At 46.9% G+C, this 6,000-nt stretch overlaps 1 long non-coding RNA gene across 1 annotated transcript in view; it reads right to left on the reverse strand.

Annotated features, from left to right (window-relative positions):
* The window catches only part of LOC108308901, an 84,628-nt gene that overhangs the window by 74,926 nt on the left and 3,702 nt on the right, over positions 1-6,000 (reverse strand). The window lies entirely within an intron of this gene.

Consider the following 6,000-nt stretch of genomic DNA (forward strand, 5'->3'; position numbering starts at 1 on the left):
TTGCTGTGTACGAGGCATGGAGCCACGGAGCCATGGACAGAAGAAGCAAGGCTGGCATGTTTTCTGTCCTTGAAGACCTAGAGTCAATAGGGAGGAGACCTGTGAAAGTGAGACTAAGATGACTACAGATGTGATGGCACCTTCCAAAGCATCAGCTCTGCTTTAAATCAGGAAGAACTTGGTTTCTGAGGAGCAGGGGGCTCACCCAGTTTGAGGAAGTGACCCTGGAGATAAGTTGCAAAGGAAGGGCAGGATTTTGAAAAGGGGAGATGGGGCCACAGGACGGCAAGTGACTGATGTGACCAGGCACGGAGGCGGAGAGATAAAGGCACCTCTTGGTAGGGGTAGGAGGGGGAGCATGGGATCCAATTTGACAGGTTGGGCAAAACGTGACAAAAAATGTGAAAGTACACAACTTGGTAGAGCCCTCTTGAAACCAGGCTGGGCAATCTCTGCCTGGTTCTGGAAGCAATGGAAACTCACTGAAGGCTTGAGAGCCTAGAAAGTGTGGGACCAGCACTGGGCTCTAGGATAACTTATGGACAGCAGGTGAAGATGGACTGGAACAGAAAGAAAGAAGACTCCTTATGGCTATCAGCCCTTGGAAAGAAGGAAACCTAAGGCTTTTCTGTGACTTAAAAAACAAAAGAAAATCTAGCCGGGTATGGTGGCTCCCAAAGTGGCTCATCCCAGCACTCTTGGAGGCCAAGGCAGGCTGATGGCTTGAGTGCAGGAATTTGAGACCAGCCTGGGCAACCTTCCTAGAGATAGGAAGACCCCATCTCTACTGAAAAATAGAAAAACTAGCCATGCATGCTGGTGTGCACTGGTAGTCCCAGCCACTCGGGAGGCCGGAGGCTGAGGTGGGAGGATCACTTGAGCCAGGGAAGGTTGAGACTGCAGTGAGCCATGATTGTGCCACTGTACTCCAACCTGGGTGACAGAGAGAGACCCCATTTCAAAGTAATAATAATAAATAAATAAATAATCAAAATTCTCTACCACAGTTTACCTATGAGGACACCACTCTGCCCATCCTTCCCGCCTCATCTTGTTTCACCTTCTCTGCACTCCAGCAGCACTGATTGGCTTTCTGGTCCTTTGACACAACAAGCTTTTTTGATCTCAAGGCCTTAGCTTGTCTCCAAGATGGTCACCATCCCTTCCCTTCCCAAAGACACCAGTCATTCTCCCTTTGAGAAGTGGAGTCCAATTCTCCATGTCCTACCATCTGAGCTGGACTGTGACTTCCATGATCAAGAGGATATTGCAGAAGTGATACTAACCCAGCCTGGGTCTAGTCTTTTAAAAGACAATTTCCTCTTCCTTGCTCACTCTGGACAAAGCCAGGTTTCCACAGAAGTTCAACCATCCTGAGCCCTCCATGCCCTTAGGAAACCCAAACTAGCCATATGGAGAAGCCACATGGAGAGAGAGCATTGATAGCAACCTCCGGCCATTCCAGCCAGCCTCACCCAAGGGCCAGGCATGGGAGCGAAGGAGCTATCTGGAATATCCATTCAGCCACGTCCAGCCTTCCTATGACTCCAACCCCAGCAGCTGACTAGCACTGCGTGAGAGACTCCAGTGAGAATCGACACCCAGCAGAGGCCAATCAATCCACAGGGCTGTGGGATATAATAGTACCTTTTTGTTCTAAGCCACTAAATTTTGGGGTAGTTTTGTCTTCCCTCTAGAATATTCTATCTCCCTCAGCCATACACTCCGCCTTGGCTGGTCACTGTCAAACTTCAGGCCCCATCCCACTTTAGGGCCTTCCTTTCCCACCCAATCTACACACCCTGGGTCCCCCCCACCCTGAATGTCATCAAGTTACTCACACTCCTTGCTCCCTTCCTGTTGTATCTCATAAATGACTTATTCTGTGAGTGACTGCTGCCTCTCTCCCTTCACTAAACATGGGCTCTCTGAGGTTAGAAGCCATGAATACTTACTTGAACCACTATTTCATTACCATACCTAGCAGACAGCATGTGTCCAATAAATATTTGTCAAATGGGTGAATAAGTCATAATCTCTCTACATAGCACAGAGCCACCGACAAGATGATGATAAATTTCCAGAGCCCCAATGGTCTGCCAAGCAAATAAGTGAGTAATTACATTTAGCTGAGACATTAGTCTTGCTCCAAGAGGTTCATAAGCTGGTTTAAAAGTCTCTAAAGTATGTTCCTTCTGTATCCCCCAAAGCCGCTGATCTAAGAAGGGCTGCATAGAAGCTGTTCATTACATATTCACTGATTTATTGATAGAAAATTGGATAAAAAAATCCATCCTGGTCAACAGAGCAAGATCCCATCTCTACAAAAAAATTAAAATAAATTGGGCCAGGCAAAGTGGCTCATACCTGTAATCCCAGCGCTTTGGGAGGCCGACGCAGGAGGATCACCTGAAGTTGGGAGTTCAAGACCAGTCTGACCAAAGTGAAAAAACTCCATCTCTACTAAAAATACAAATTTAGCCAGGCGTGGTGGTACATACCTGTAATCTCAGCTACTCAGAAAGCTGAGGCAGGAGAATAACTGGAATCCAGGAGGGAGAGGTTGTAGTGAGCTGAACCATTGCACTCCAGCATGGGCCACAAGAGCAAAACTCAGTCTCAAAAATAAATAAATAAATAAATAAACATAAATATAAATTAGCCAGCATGGTGGCATGTGCCTGTAGCCCCAGCCACTCATGAGGTTGAGGCAGAGGATGGCTTAAGCCCAGGAGGTAAAGGCTACAGTGAGCGGTGATTGTACCACTCCACTTCAGCCTAGGCGACAGAGTGAGACCCTGTCTCAAAAAAAAACAAAAAAAAAAAAAAAAAAGGAAGAAAATTTATCCAAAAACTCCAATGATTTAATGGATGGGTTATAATAGTAGAGTAGATTCTGGGCGGTCTGACACCAAAGGGATCCCCCTAAACCTGAAGGAGATCATTTAAAAGACAATCAAGAGAGACTGAGGTTGTTTCCTTCTCTTTTAGCAGCTCTCCTCAATGCAGAGAAATGTACAGAGTATGTCCATCCCATCTCCATGGTAACAAGAGGCAGGCATGATTATTATTATACACATAATTACAAAGAGCCTCCACATGGTTATTCCTTTTTCAGATGAAGAAACTGAGGTTCATGGGGGAACGTCACGGAATTCTAGGAGTCGGCCACAAGGCTACTGTTTCTTGTTTCCAGTAGGAGAGGGGTTAGTGAGAAGGAATCCAATCAGAAGGCTGATTGGAATTCAAGGAATGCGAGGATGATGTCAGGCAATCCAACACTGTGGATCGCCAGCCCTCGTCGAATCACAGACGGGATTTACAACTCCCATGCCTATCAGTGGTACAAGTCGCATTGTGTGTTCCAACACCTCCCTTACCATGGCACCCGGTTTTGATCCACATTAGGTGTGTCCATTTTTATGTCGAAGGGTGTGAAAATTATCACAAAGCTCCATTCTTTCTTACCAGACCAGTCTTATGCTGCTTTCTCCTCCATTTCTCCAGTACCCTTTACCCCTCTCTGTCAGCTAATCTTTCCTGGTTTTTTTTCTTTTGCCCCTTTCCTAATGGTCTCTGAGTTTCTGCCTCTTTCCTATATCCTGATGGTACTGCAGCCTACTACTGAGATAGTCTAGGGTCTCTTCGCGGTCATCTTTGACCACAGGCCACCAGGGAGCCAGAGGAGAGAGAAGGCTCTTCTGTGAGAGGTGGCCGGTACAGGTGAAAAGATCCATGTTGCAGATAACTGGGAGTCAGAAGACCCAAGCCCTTCTCCCAGCTCTGTTACCTCCAGTCATGTGACTTTTATTCAAATACTTAACCTCATGAACCTCAGTTTCTTTATCTGCAAATGAATAACCATGTGGAGGCACTTCATAATTATATTAATAATAATAGTCATGCCTGCCTCCTGTTACCATGGAGATGGACATAGACATACTCTGTACATTTTAGATGCCAAATATAAGTATGAAAATACAATTTCTGCTGTCTGGTCTCACCTAGCTTGAAAAGTCCTATGTTCCTGTCTTGGCTCTGCCCTTAATTATGTCACCCTTAAATAAGTCGCTGTCCCACTTTGCGTCTCAGAATCTTCAACCACAAAAAAAGAGAGTAGAGTAGCCTTGGAGGCATGAAATAGGACCAACACTCTGGGTCTATTTCACCCATTTTTTTATCCCTAGTGTTGTGTTTGGTGTGTGGTAGGCACTCAACAAATGTTTGCTGAATGAATGCATGTGTAACGTGATATTTATGAATAAGTGCTAAAAATATACATTAAGAGTGTTTAAAGGAAGTCTGGCTGTGGCAAGGTAGCAGATAGAGAAGGGTTCTAATGAAACCCAGCTGGCCAAGGGCACACCGCCCCCCTACATGTTTCCACACTGTCTGTCCCCATTCCCTGAGAACCTGGCCTGGGATGGCACCCCCAGATGAGCTTTGGGCAGATGATGAGCATCTCTGAGCCAGATCACAGTGGAAGAGGCAGAAGTAGAAGAAGAGAGAGAAGATGGATATGGAAAAGATGGGAGAGCCCAGGAAAAGAAGGCAGAATGCTTCAAACTTCACACTCTGACAGCAGAAAGAAAACTGGCAATGAGGTGATCACGTCATGAACTTTCTCATTGTCTACACAAGGGAACTTAGGGAACAGCGAGATCACCTCATTCATTGGTGAACAGGCCAGTTTGAATTTTAAAGGAGAACAAAACTGTTTCTCCATGGGATGCCTTAACTATTTCACGTAATTTCTACCTCGCCAGACTATGCAGAGCTTGGAAGCAGAGACCAGACCAACTCCCTTGTCCTTCTCTCCTCTTTCCTCCAGGCTCAATTCCCCACACCACTCCCACCCCTACACCCCCTTAGCATACAACAAAGGGGCTGGATGTGGAGCAGATGCCCTGTAAATCATGAGGCTCATGGGCTGGGAGCAATTGCTTACTCACTGGAGAGCCCCTCTTCTGCCTCAAGGCAGCCACATCTGTTTCCCTACATCACAGAGGGAACTGTTGGTCTCAAAGGAGGAGTTCACAGGGTTTCTCTATCACCTGCTGGGGATGGGTGGGAGCTGGAGGAGGACCACTGTTGCCAGAGACCACATGAGCACTGACCTCTGGCCCTGGCAGCAGCAGTAGCTGCTGTTGCAATGGGCCTTTGCCATGCCCCAGTCCTAGGGGAACATCTGCAGATCAGTGGTTGTCTTGGAATAGGCCATGGGAAAGTCAAGAGAAGCCACGGTGCTTGAAAACCATCCCAGAATCCCACTGGAACACTGTGCCAGAATACACTGAGCCCTAACAGTCTTGGGTTTTATGCTATTTTACTCATTTTTATTTTTTGGCTGCACTTTTAGTTGGAAATTCAGAACACTAAAGTTATCCCAGGGTATGGGTTCCAAGCATGTCACATAGCTCTCTGGCAGCTGATAACTACGGGTCCTGTGTTCAGGATCCACAGCTCAGTGCTGCAGATCAGCCTGGCCACCAAGAACAACCAGTCTCTAAAAGAGACCCAAGTCCAGGGAAGCAATGACTGAGACCAAAACCCAATCTTGTCTTCACTCCTTAAATCTTCCTGCCGTGGCCAGGGAAATGTAAGTTACTTGAGGGCAGGCACTTGCCTCATTCACTTCTGAATTCCCCGTACCTGGAGCAGTCCCTAGCACACAGTAGGTCCTCAGTAAGTATTTGACTAAAGAAATGGATAGGCTGGGCGCAGTGGCTCATGCCTATAATCTCAGCACTTTGGGAGGCCGAGAAAGGCATATCACTTGAAGTCAGGGGTTCAAGACCAGCCTGGCCAAAATGGTAAACCCTGTCTCTACAAAATTAGAGAAAAAGTAGACAGGCATGATGGTGGGTGCCTGTAATCCCAGCTTCTTGGGAGGCTGAGGTGGAAGAATCACTTGAACCTGGGAGGCACAGGCTGCAGTGAGCTGAAATCACGCCACTATACTCCAGACTGGTGACAGGGTGAGACCCCATCTCAAAAAAA

The sequence above is a fragment of the Cebus imitator genome, unplaced genomic scaffold (genome assembly GCF_001604975.1).
Source record: "Cebus imitator isolate Cc_AM_T3 unplaced genomic scaffold, Cebus_imitator-1.0 Scaffold89, whole genome shotgun sequence".
Lineage (NCBI taxonomy): Eukaryota > Metazoa > Chordata > Mammalia > Primates > Cebidae > Cebus > Cebus imitator.